Here is a 12672-nt window from a genome sequence, read left to right as displayed (position 1 = left end):
ATGTTTTGCTTAGAGAGAGGCATGAATGATTATAGAAATTGGAAAAGATGAAAAATTTTGATTTTTTATTTTTTTAACATATTTTTGTTTTGTTGTTTAAATTATTTGAAACTATAAAATTAGAATTAATTGAATTTTAAAATTTCATTAATTTAAAAGAAGAATGTTTAAGATTTTTTATAAAATTAAATAAAAAATATTTTTTATTTTTATTTAATTAAAGGAGTATATTAGTAAAAATAGTGATATAATATATATTTAAAAAAATAAAAATTAAATACTAATGTAAAAAATAAATTCTACGTAATTTGTTATTATTTGTTCATATTTTAAATATATCGGTACGTATGAATTTATCACCGTACCATAACAAACACCGTATTATAATAATGAATGTCCTCGATCCTTTTTGTTTTAAGGCGGTGTAATAATTTTTCATTAAAAATTTGTGATATATATATAATGTTTTAATATTAAATATAGGCAGTGTAAGCATTTAATTACTACAAGTCCTTCGTGTCTTCGCTGCTACCAGTAATACATGTGTGGTCCTAATTTTCATTAATAATTTAATATTTATATATTTTTTTAAATATCCTATCCTATCCTATAACATACATTGAAAAGAAGGTTATTCTCCTAGTGAAATTTCTGTGTGTCATCTATTAGGTTTATTCTCAATTCCTATTATATGTATGGGTCCATCTAGTATACAGATGCATTTTGGTACAGATTTACAGATTTTTGTTTTTATTTAGTTTAAAAGCGTATCACTAAAAGTGTTGCTTAAAGAGAAAGTGTTACCCTTAATCGTTAACTTGACTCTGATACCAATTTTTAACTCTTTTATGTTTATAATGTGTATAGATTTGAAGATGTTGAAAATTTTCTATTATTACTAGTATTTATAATTCTGATTTCATTTTTATAGTTTTTTAATCTTGTTTTAGTTTATAATATTCTTTTTTGCATGGATTATGGTTTATAAAATCTTTTATCTGTTTGTCTTTTTCTTTAATATATTTTTTCAAATCTTCAAAAACTTCTTTTATTTCTACACTTTCCGTTGTTTCTAAATATCTTTTTAATTTTTCAACCTCATTCTCCATTTTTTCTTTTAACAGCTTTAATTCTTTTAAGTCATAATATAGTTTTTCAGGCATTTATAAATTTTTTAAGTTTAACTCCAACTTGTTTATATTTATTCTTATTTCTATCCTTTTTATTATAAGGTCATCAATTTCGATCTGAAGATTATTTAATTCCTTTTTATACTCCTTTATTTTACTTTTTAATTTTTTCACTCTTTTTCTTTTTATTTTATTTTCTGGTCTTTCAATCTTTGTATGCTTCATTATTTATTTTATAATTTCTACAAATTCTATCCTTGCTTCATCACTTTTTTCTAGAGATTCTATTAATTTTTCTAACTCTTCAACTTCTCTTTTTAACTTGTCATAGATTATTTTTAGAGCTTTAAATGCTCTTTGATTTATTTCAGAGAACTGCAAATAATTCAAACGATTTTCTCTTTCAAAGAGCTCTTGTTTCTTATCTTGATAAGTTACATATATTTCTTCTTTATTTATTGTCATAATTTAGTATTTAGGGTTTCATTTAATTTTTCGACCTTTTTTGTCAATTCTTTTATTTCATAATCTTCTTCTTTAATCTTAGATAAACTTAAGGGACTATTAATTTTAGATTTGAAAATTTGATGAAACCAATTTTCCTGATGGTTCTTTTAGTAATAGAACTGAGTTTTCAATAGCTTTATATTTTGGTATTTCTGTTTTTACAATTTTCTGAAATAATTCATCGACATAAATTCTTTCTCTGTTTTTAAATATTATACTATGATGGCTATTTGTTAAAGCATAATTTATTGCATATGTAATTGAAAATGGTTCATCATCTTGTTCCATTAGATTCTTTCTATGAAATTTATAAGCCAAACTTACAGATCTTCCAAGATTTTCAGTTGATAAAGGTATAGCATATCCAAGATGGGCATTAAATTTAACATTTACGTTTGCCAAATTTCCATGAACAATTCCAATTATTTGATCTATTGGGTCATCAGTAATTCTTTTGTCACAGATTGCTAAACTTATTGGTGAATTAATTCCTTTCATATATGTAGATTTAATTAAGACTTGTATAGTACTAATATGAATCCATCCAATTTTAGATCTTTTTTGTTGATCCTTAATTTTCTCAATCTGTTTACTCAATTCTTCATTATTTATCAAAGCTATTTCAAGTTCTCCATTGGCAGATTTTATTTTTATAGGAGCTTCAAGTTGAATTTTTCCATAGTATATTATATTTTTTCTGTTAAAAACTTCTTTTAAAAGATTTTGTTTATTAAAATTTTCATTTGATTTGAGATTTAATTCTGTTTTTAGAACAGCCTGCTTTTCATTATCTAATAAAGCAGTTAATCTATAATAATCAGATTCTTCTGTTAATTCTAAACTTTCTAAATAATTCATAATTGAAAGACTAGAATGAAGATGTACCTTTTCTGGAGAAAAACTTCCTTTATTCAGTATATTTTACATAAGGGGTTTTTATCTCCAGATGGAAGATTGTAGATACTAACTCCAGAGGGGAGTTTAGAACTATTTTTCCCTAAGGGGATTCTTCTTCAGACTATAGAATCGCCTCGGCAGCTTCCTCCTTGCTCTCCTAGCATATGAGTACTCTTAGCCTCCTGCTTCCTATTGTCTGATGCTTTACAATTGCCTAAGCAGCCTATTTATAATAGTTGGGTTTGATGGACAATTCCCATCCTTACCCTTCTTATGACGTCATTGCTTACGTCATTGTTTGTTCTCTTTCACCAGCTACATTGTTGGTGCTCTATGACCTAAGTGCTTACGTCACTATGCAATAATGTTGAGAGATGCTTCAGATGTGCTGTCCTCTTCTTTTATCATGTGACCGTCAGATGTATTGTCTTCTTCCTTCATCATGCGAGTTGATTCCGTTTCATTATTGCTTTCTTCAGATAACTCTGAGGCACATAGCTGGCACTTGTGGTCTTCTCTGTCTTTTATCAAATAGCAGAGATTTCTCTTTATCCCTTCAGGGAGCTTTTCTAAAAGTCCAGATAAGTTGTAGAATGCTGATTCAAATTCTACCAAGAGTCTCATCTCTCTTTCTTCAATTTCATTTCTTTTACTGGACACAAGCAGAGTATTTCTACTTTTATAATTAATCCTTGTGTGAGATTCCTTCGTTATTTTTTGAGTTCTTTCAAAGACCCTTGCTAATGTGCTGGCTAGCCTTCCTTCATGACTGTAAATTGTTAAATCTTGAATTTGATCAATTGGTTGAAAATTTCCTGGGAAGACGGACATGAATATTACTTGGTGTGCTGGAACCAAGCATTCTTCTTCTTCATTAAAAATAGGTTGACTGTTTGTAAATTTTAGGGATATATCCCTTGGATTTACATTGTCAATCATATTTTTAAATCTCTTTACTGCATCAACGAATCCTGCAGGAAACTCACTAATAATTTTTAAATCATTAAAAATTAAGATTGTATCAATTAATCCATACTGGAAAAACTGATAGGTGTCAGATGGGGAAGCATCTGGAAATATAACCAGCTTTGTTAGTTGTTCTTTGGCAACAGGATAATATCCCAAAATTGCCCTTTTTTCTTCAGTCCAATTCAGGACTATGTTAAGGGTTTCTCTGAGATTAGATCTACAGACCCTTTTCTTTTCCTTGATTTCAGCCCTTGTAGGAATGTTTCTTATTATCCCTGTTCTCTGGGTTTGAATTGGAGCTTTATCTGCTCTTTTTAGGGTTTGCTCTGGATGGAGAGCTTCATATTCCTTGAAGGATTTCTTTGCCTCTTCCAGTGTTAGGAACCCTCCTTTATGAATTATCTTTGACTGGTGTGTGAATGGTGCTGCTTTTTCCCAGGTATCATATACTCCTTTCATGGGGCCATTATAAATTACATAATATTTTTTATCTTGGGTGGATTTTTTAATGATTTCAGCAATTGTTTTATTTTCTGAAATTTTTTCTTCACCTGATTTGTCCACCATGCTTAGCTGGCTGAACTCTGATGTTTCTGCTTGTTGTGTTGATTTCATTGCTTCGATGGCCTTCTTGAGGAATTGGATCTGTGTCCTTATTTGCTGACAATGCTTGCATTTTTCGAGCTCTTGCTCATATTTTTGAATTTCTTGATCTAATGCGTTGTAGACGAACTCCATTCTCTTGTTAATGTATCTGCAATAACATTTTTGTCACCCTTAATATATTCAATTTTTATTGGATATTGTAACAAAAATAATTGCCATCTTACCAATCGTCCATGATTATAATCAACTTTTAAATTATATCGTATGAAACCTGTTAGGTAGCTTGAATCTGTCCTTAATGTAAATTCTCTTGGTAGTAAATCAATTTTCCATTTCTTAAGAGATTTAATTGCTGCTAGAGTTTCCTTTTCATGAGTGGTATATTTCTGTTCTGTTGGAGTAAAAGTCCCTGAAATATACCTGCAAAGTAATTCCTTTAGGGAATCTTTAGAATCTAGTGATTCTTTTCCTTGTTCCAAACTTTTTATAGCTTTCTTAGCTTTTAGACATCCTGACCAGGTTATGTCTGAAGCATCTGTTTCTACTATTAAGTAGTCATTTTCTTCTGGAATATAAAGTTCTGGAAGTTTTTCACATAATTCTTTAATCCTTTGAATTTGCATACTATCTTTTTCATCCCATTTCCATTCTTTTTTAGTACTTATTTTTGGAAATAAGCTTTTAGTGTATTCTATTATATTTTTTAAAAATCCTTGATCAGAAATATAATTTATACATCCTAAAAATTTTTGTAATTGTTTTCTATCTTCTATTTTATTAGGAAATAAATTTACCTTTTCTAGGACATTTGGTTGAAGTTTTAGCTTTCCTTGAGTAGATAGAATTAATCCAAAAAACTCTATTTCTTGTTTTGCTATTCTTGCTTTCTTTTTGCTAAGAACTAATCCTTTTTCTTTACATCTTTCTAAAACTATTAATAATTTTTGAAGATGATCTTCTCTATCCTGTTTTGTAAAAATTAGTATATCATCAATATACACTAAAACAAATTCATTTAACTCTTTTAGATTTTCTTCCATAAATCTTTGGTAAATACCTGGGGCTTGCTTTAATCCGAATGGTAATACATTCCATTCATAGAGTAACACACTTGTTGATTCTTTTGTTGGGCAAGTAAAAGCAGTTAATTTCTTTGTTTCTTCGTCTAAACGAAGCTGCCAATATCCTGATTTTGCATCAAGAGATGAAAACCAAGTTGCTCCTTTGATTTTTTCTAAAATAGAATCTTTTCTTGGAAGTTTATGAGCATCACCAATAGTTGCTTCATTCATCTTTTTATAGTTAATAACCATTCTTCGTTTTCCCCTTTTAATTTCATTATTGTTTTCGACATAAAAGGCTGGAGCCGCATGAGGACTTTTACTTAATCTTATAATTCCTTTTTCCAAAAGATCTCTACATTCTAATGAAAACTCTTCTCTATCTCTTGCGGAATAAGGAATTTTATTTGGAACATTTATCTCTTTTGTAGGATCTTTTAATTTAATACTTACTAATTCGTTATTTGTATTTTTAACATCTAAAGGATTTTCAGCACAAATTTCATCCAAAAGTTCTTCTATCTTTATTTCAAGACTATTTTTTGGGATATTTATCTGAAAGTATAAATTTAAATAACATGTCTCTAATATAGAAAATATTTTAAATTTTAAGATCTTATCTATAGTGGTAGTTGGTATTTTTATACGTTTTGATTTTTGATTTATTGAAGAATCGTGTGGTGCTTTTAAAATTATATATGTTAATTCTTGAATGAATGGATGATATAGCTTTAAAAAATTATTTCCTATGATAAAATCCATTCCAGAGTCTAACATATATACAGATGGAACAATGAACCTATAATTTTGAATAAAAATTTCAACCATCTCTGCTTTTTGGTTAATTTTATGTATTGATTTGTCAGCTATTCTAACTCTTAATGGTTTCTTTAATTTTTTCCAATCAAGTTTTATGTTTGAACTAGCAAAGCATTGCGTTGCTCCAGAATCTATGAAAGCATTTATAAACTTTTCTGTTATTTTTATAGTAATAAATGTAGCATTATTACTCAGTCTCTGAGTCTATTTCCGAGACATATTCAAAAATATAGTCTAAGTTATCATCAGATTCTTCTAATGGTTCCATGAAACAGGACTTAGCAATTTCTATTTGTTTAGTAAGATCCTTTTTATCCTTCTTTTTCGGACATTCATTTGCATAGTGTCCTTCTTCTTGGCAATACCAACACTTACAATTTTCTTTTTTATTCGGGCAATAATCACTTTTTTATCTTTTATTTTTATTGTTATTTCTTTTTCTAAAATACCTCTTTTTTCTCCAGTTTGGATAGTATTTTCTTTTTTTAAATTGATATTTTCTTTTTCTTTGAAAATTTTTATTAAGACCATATTTTTGAGATATCTCTTCATTATCCTGACAGCAAATTCTAATTATATTTGCAAATCTTTTTTGAGTTGCTTCTTGCATACAACGTTCTTTTATTTCCTCTCTTATTGCAGAGGTTGCTCCACCAAAATTATTTTCAATTGTTCCTCTATTTATTTCTCTTATAAATCTTCCCATAATAAATTCATTAGCAGGATATGGAAGTTTTGTTATATACATACTAAGATAATGATTTTTATCTTCTTCTTTTAATTTGTAATAATGTATTCTATATTCACATATATAAGACTCCACATTACATAGATCATATATCTGAATGTTAGCTAAATGATTTTTTGCTTCTTGATATTCTTTATTATAGACTTCTTGTTTATGATCTATAATATTTTTTCCAAAAAATTCTTTATATAGAATCATCATTATATATAATATCTTATCATAAGCTATTGTTTTTGTTGCTAATTCTTCTATTATTTGGTTTTCTATTGATGTCATATAATCTCTTATAGCTCCTTTAGTATGAAACTCTATGTAATTCCAAATATCTCTTCCAGATAATTCATTAAGTTTTGGATTAGTAAAGGCTTCTAATAAGAAGGAATTCAACCAGTTTTCGAAAATTTCTTTTTCATTCTTTTTACAATCTAAATCGAGCATTCTTTCTCCTTCCATTTCTTGGATTTTAGGAACGTATTTTGATGGTGTTTTTGTATATTTTGAATCTTTATTTATAAATCTTTTTTTTAAAAGCATAATTATCAAAACCTGTTTCCCATTTAAATTGAGATTGATTATCCCTAGATGTTCCAGCTTCATTTTTTATTTGTATTGGAATTGCTGGTTCTTCGTCACTTGAATAATCTAGGATGTGTTCTTCATTTTCTATATTTTCAGAATTTACTAATTCTTCTTCTATCTGAAATCCCTGTTCCATAATATTATTTTCTTGAGCCATTTTTAATTGTTTAAAAAGCATTGTAACTTCTTCTAATTTTTCTTCAATATTCATAATTTTAGTGGTGGTTTTACTTTTAAATCTGTTATGTTGATTATATTTTGAAATTTTTCTTCTTTGGGATTTTCTTTTTCCTTATTTCTTTGAAATTTTATAGATACTAATATTTCTTCAAGCATATCTACTATAGAATTTAATTGTGGGTTAAAGTATGATAAAGATGTGGGGAATTATTTCCATGGTAACATTTCTTAGAAATTCCGTGTGAAAAATAAGTTTTTTTCAGGTTTTTGAAGTCCTTTAATAAAACTTATAGTAAAATAAAGATTTTGAGAAAAATCATTTTGTATTGATTTTAAGAATTCGGTGTCATTACAGTTAACATTAGTTAAAATCATTAATTTTTGATCTATTAATTTTGATAACTTAATTATTTCTTCTCTTAAATCTTTTAATTTACTTTTTTTCATTAGGTGACGTTTTTCTTTGTGAAGAGCTACAGTTTTAAGTGAAAAGTGTGACTTTAGAAAATGTGGTTTAAGTAAACAAATCTTTAAATATGTACAGATTTAGATCTGTACCATATAATTTTCTTATATGTATTCATCCACCAAAATTTCAATGCCTTTAATCATCATGACTCTTATATTACCCTCCTACATGAAATCAATTTCATTACACCACACTTTTCATGACCGTATCCAAATTTTTTTATCTCCCTTTCTCAACTTCCTTTACAATTTACGTGTACACACACCCCTAAAATTCTAACTTTTAAATTTTGAATACAAAATTAAAATTAAAAAAAAAAGGGATTCTTGCCATTCTCTATTTCCAATTTTATCTCTTCTTCCTCTTCTTCGGTTCTTCTACTCCTTCATCTTCAGTTCCTCTTCTTTTTTTCTCCTCCGTTCACTTATTCTATTTTCGTATAATTTTCTTCTTCTTCCGTAGTTCTTATTCATCTTCTTCTTCTAATTCTTATTGTTCCTAATTTAAGTCAGAGGTGGAGATTAGAGTTAGTGTACGCACTAAGGCAGAGAATGTCACTGTATCTGATGGCTCCAACCTTTAGGGGAGTCATCGCGGTGGAGGCAACGCTATCACTGGTGGTAGGGTTGCGGCAGTGGATGAGATGGCGACTGCTATGGCGGTGGACCATGCTATGGCGGTGGTGGTCACAGTGGGTGCGGTGGAGTTCGTGGTGATCTTCAATGCTGTAGTGATGGATACGAAGGAGGAAGCGGCGGAAGAGAGCAGATTGTTGGAAGGTACTGAGTCGCCGCCACAAAGAGCACATGCAATGAGACTATGAAAGCAGAAAGTACAACAACGATATAATAATTTTATATTTGTCTTTATCTTTCTGTCTGTATAGACTAGATTTGCATTCAGACAAGGATTCATCTTATTTTCAAGAGGTTCCTCATTTTCAAGATGTTCCTGATTTTCAATATGTTCCTCATTCCGTCCTTTTAATTTTGACTAAATCTATATGTAATTTGAAATTGAAATTTGAATTTTAAATATGCACAACCTTATCAAGCATTCAAACAATCTCTCAAATAATCAAATATCATTTTTCTTCTTACCATAACCCTCTTTCTTTCTCTATCTTCTCTCATGTCTTTCTTCTCCTAGATCTATATATCTCTCTGCATCATTTTTTTTTCTTTTATTTTTGTTATCTCTGTGTTTTCTTTGTCAAGCGGAGATTTCTTGATGGTGACATGCATTATGGTATTGTGTTTGTTGTGGGGAAGCAGAGGGAAGAAGTAGAGACACGACAGGAAGGAGTGAGAGATTCATACTGGCATCGACAACAATGGCATGCAGTTTGGTGAGGCTGAGATGATTCAGATGGCAATAGGCAGAACGGAAGAGAAGCATAGTTGCAGCACTAGAAGCGGCCATCAATGGTCTTGGTGCGATGATTCTGTATTCTCTGTTTATGTAAGTAGCGTCTTCTTCAAATGAACGTATATGATTTTTAATTTTGATATCCCTACTCATACTCCTCTCAGTCACAGATTCATAATGGTTTTCGATGATGAGCTGTGTGTGTTCCTTATTATTTGATCTGATGTATATGTTCTAATTTTGGTAAGAATTGAAATGATGATGTTGTTGTTGTGCAGAGGCGTCTTTGCCTTGTGTGGAGCTTTTGATGCAGAAAATCCATAACTTCATTGTTGTTGCCGGGATTCTATTGGCAATTTGCCAAAAGGTTTTAATCTCTTTCCCTCTTATCTTTAATTTGCATCCAATGTACAAACCAAATGAGATTGTTAAGTAATGCAGCATGAACTAATCATTTTTCCTTTGGTTTTTGATGTCCTGGCTTTTGTATTTTCAGAGTATATATTCATTTTCATCATCCTCATAGATCATATTTTTCAATTTTTTTCTTCTCATCACTCTAATAACGGAGCAGCAGTACGCAACGGCAAAATCAAATTGGCTACTGGAAATTAGTGGGCACCCCGGCAAGAAGGTTCAGCTCTTGGAGTCCAAGATCCGGCAGCTCTGCTTGATTTCCAGAGACATTTTCTTGCAACAGCCAAATTTATGGGATCTTCAATCTTTCATTTAGATTTGTGGTACCCTAACTTCTTGCAATCCCTGACTCTACCGCTTTCTTTCTTAATAACAAGTGAATATGTATACTTTTGTGCATCCCTTACTCTACTGCTTTCTTTCTTGCAATCCTTTTTGTTTCGGTGTTCTTCCTTTCTTTTTGAAGTCGGCATTTGATTGATTTGTTATTGCGTTTATTTTTTATTTTAATTTTTTCTAATAGTAGTTTTATATTCTTTTAATTTGAGTGACATTACTATTATATTTTTTAATATGTTTTTTAACCATATTTTAAAATCTTGATTTTCATTTCATATCACTTCTCTAGAATCTTATTTTTTATCCAATACATTATTGAATAAGATTTGGTAACTTTTACTGTTTATGATACACGGTTTGGTATCTCCTTTTTGAGTTTTGATAATGGGATTTGGTAAATATTTTGATTTTAACTGTTTATGTGATCTCTTTAGATCTTTATCACTATCATAACCTCAGAAAAAAGAAAATAATATCACTACAGAAGCAAGGAGGTGAAGAAACCATGATGGCAATCCTAAATGTAATAATTGAAAGAAAAGGGAGGAATTGGAGAAAAAAAGTGGTTGTTCAGGTTCACATTCCTCCTTGCAAAGCCTTCTCTGGCATGGTGGTTCTGCTTATGGTGCTTGGTTCAGTTGTGCCTCAAATAAGGTATATATGATGGATATGAATGAATCCACAAATTTAGACAATTTCATTTCATAAATAATAAAGTAACTAACTCAGATTATTCTTTGTTTTCGCAGGTAGCATAGGTTCCATTAACACTGCCATACCCATTCTCACATTAGTTTATTTTTTATTTTGTAGTTATTAGTTTAGTGCTTTCATTGCCATACTCTATTGTGGCATATCTTTTGGGGTGCATTAAAACGTGCAAATGGAATTGAAGGCGGATCAACAATTGTTGTTAGAGTAATAGCATGCTTTCAACCCTTGCACAATTGTCAGGTAAGTACTATATGACTTATATAGACATGATTTTTAAGCTTGATGTGAGATAAAAAAAAAACACTTATGTCTATTATGTGTTATCCTCTGTTATTAATTATTGGATTGTTTTATGAGCTCATGGGGGATGAATGCTATCTTCAAATTTTTCGTATTTGCTGAAGCCTGTCATGAAGATACATAAACTTTTTCTCATCTAGCTGAAGCTTGAAGTTTGTAGTTTTCTTTTATTATTATTTGTCTATAAAAGAAATCAAGTTATTGAAAATTCCATATCAAAGCATTGTAGCATCATAGCAGCTACTGATAAATATTTTTATGTCATGCATTTTCACTGAAAAGGGTCTATTTGTCATCTTCATCATTGATTGATTGACTATTGTTCTTTAGGTTATTTTTTTCCTTGGATGGTTAAGACTCATACGAGCTAAGGATTTGTATTTTATTTTTATCCTTTTTAAAATTATATGGTTTGCTTTGTGTATTATGGTATGCTTGAAAGACATCACAGCAGATGAGGGTATTAGGTCAAAGTTTTTATGATAAAAAAAAGTGTGAAAAATAACAAATATTGATAATCAGGTTGAATACTACCTTTACTCTCCATTTCAAAGCTTTGGTTAGACATGGTGAATAAGATTTGGAATTACTTTTGCTCATGTTTTGATATGTGAGAATATGCATTAGAGTATATATATGTTTGTTTTCTTTTCAAATTAATTTTTTTTATTTGTGATTGAACTTATGTAACATATAATGATTAATTCAAATAATTAACATATATTGTTGCACCGAGAGGTTTCTTCATTTTATGGTATTATGAGTTCAAATATCTTAGTGATTAAATGATAGATTAAATAACATTAATTATGTCTCTGTTTTTTGGTATTACTCAGGAAAAGCCAATGACACATTTGGGTGAACAAGTGTGTCAATCTGAGGAGATAATGTTGGAAAGATTATGCGCGGCGAACCATTCACTGTATGCAGTTTGTATGCCTTCCATATGTGCAAGCCTTTCTATGAGTATGACAGGAAGGATGGGAACCAGTACTGCCCCCAAGCCATTCACTGTATACACCATTCTTCATTCATATGTTGCAATTGTGCTAAGGATTTTTAGCATTATAAGATGTTTTAAATATTTAATAAATTACTTCTAAAAAATAGAGCCATTGTGTTTTAAATGGTTATGCTGTTTTATTTTTTAGTCTCTCTTTATGTTATATGAGATATTCCAAGTGCATAATTAATTGAGAATCAACAATTTCGGCAGGATTATTTTATAGACTTAAACCTTGACTAAGGATTAAATACATGTCATTAATAAACAATGGTCCAGTTAATGGAACCCTCTTCCTCTTGGTTGATTTCTTTATTAATGAGTTTGAAATCTTAGTTTTAGGTTTCTATTAATTGGTGCTAAATAGACATTGTATTTTGTCATTATAATTTATTTCGATTTAAGGGTCATATTTTTGCTTTGGCTTATTGGGGTAAAAAACGTAAATAAGCCAAGAGAGCTGAGAAATTATGTAAATCCGCCAAACTGAAAATTGCTTCACCAATCAGCTAAAACACATTACTATATAATTCGAACCAAGGTAGCTCGAATATTGATGGAACAGG

At 29.7% G+C, this 12672-nt stretch overlaps 1 long non-coding RNA gene across 7 annotated transcripts; it reads left to right on the top strand.

The window, feature by feature from the left end:
* The first annotated feature begins 8150 nt into the window (after nt 1–8150).
* Nucleotides 8151–12230, top strand: LOC112783636 (uncharacterized). 7 transcript variants are annotated; one of them, XR_011878370.1, is made up of 7 exons: nt 8151–8797; nt 9240–9426; nt 9612–9700; nt 9908–10073; nt 10574–10743; nt 10839–11043; nt 11940–12230. It is a non-coding gene; the product is annotated as an uncharacterized lncRNA (long non-coding RNA). The 7 variants fall into 7 exon arrangements; XR_011878369.1 differs by having other exon boundaries at nt 10524–10743; XR_011878372.1 differs by having other exon boundaries at nt 8153–8797; nt 9911–10073.
* Nucleotides 12231–12672: the final 442 nt, after the last annotated feature.

This window comes from Arachis hypogaea, chromosome 20 (genome assembly GCF_003086295.3).
Source record: "Arachis hypogaea cultivar Tifrunner chromosome 20, arahy.Tifrunner.gnm2.J5K5, whole genome shotgun sequence".
Classification (NCBI taxonomy): domain Eukaryota; kingdom Viridiplantae; phylum Streptophyta; class Magnoliopsida; order Fabales; family Fabaceae; genus Arachis; species Arachis hypogaea.
This window is presented reverse-complemented; position numbering and strand designations above follow the sequence as displayed.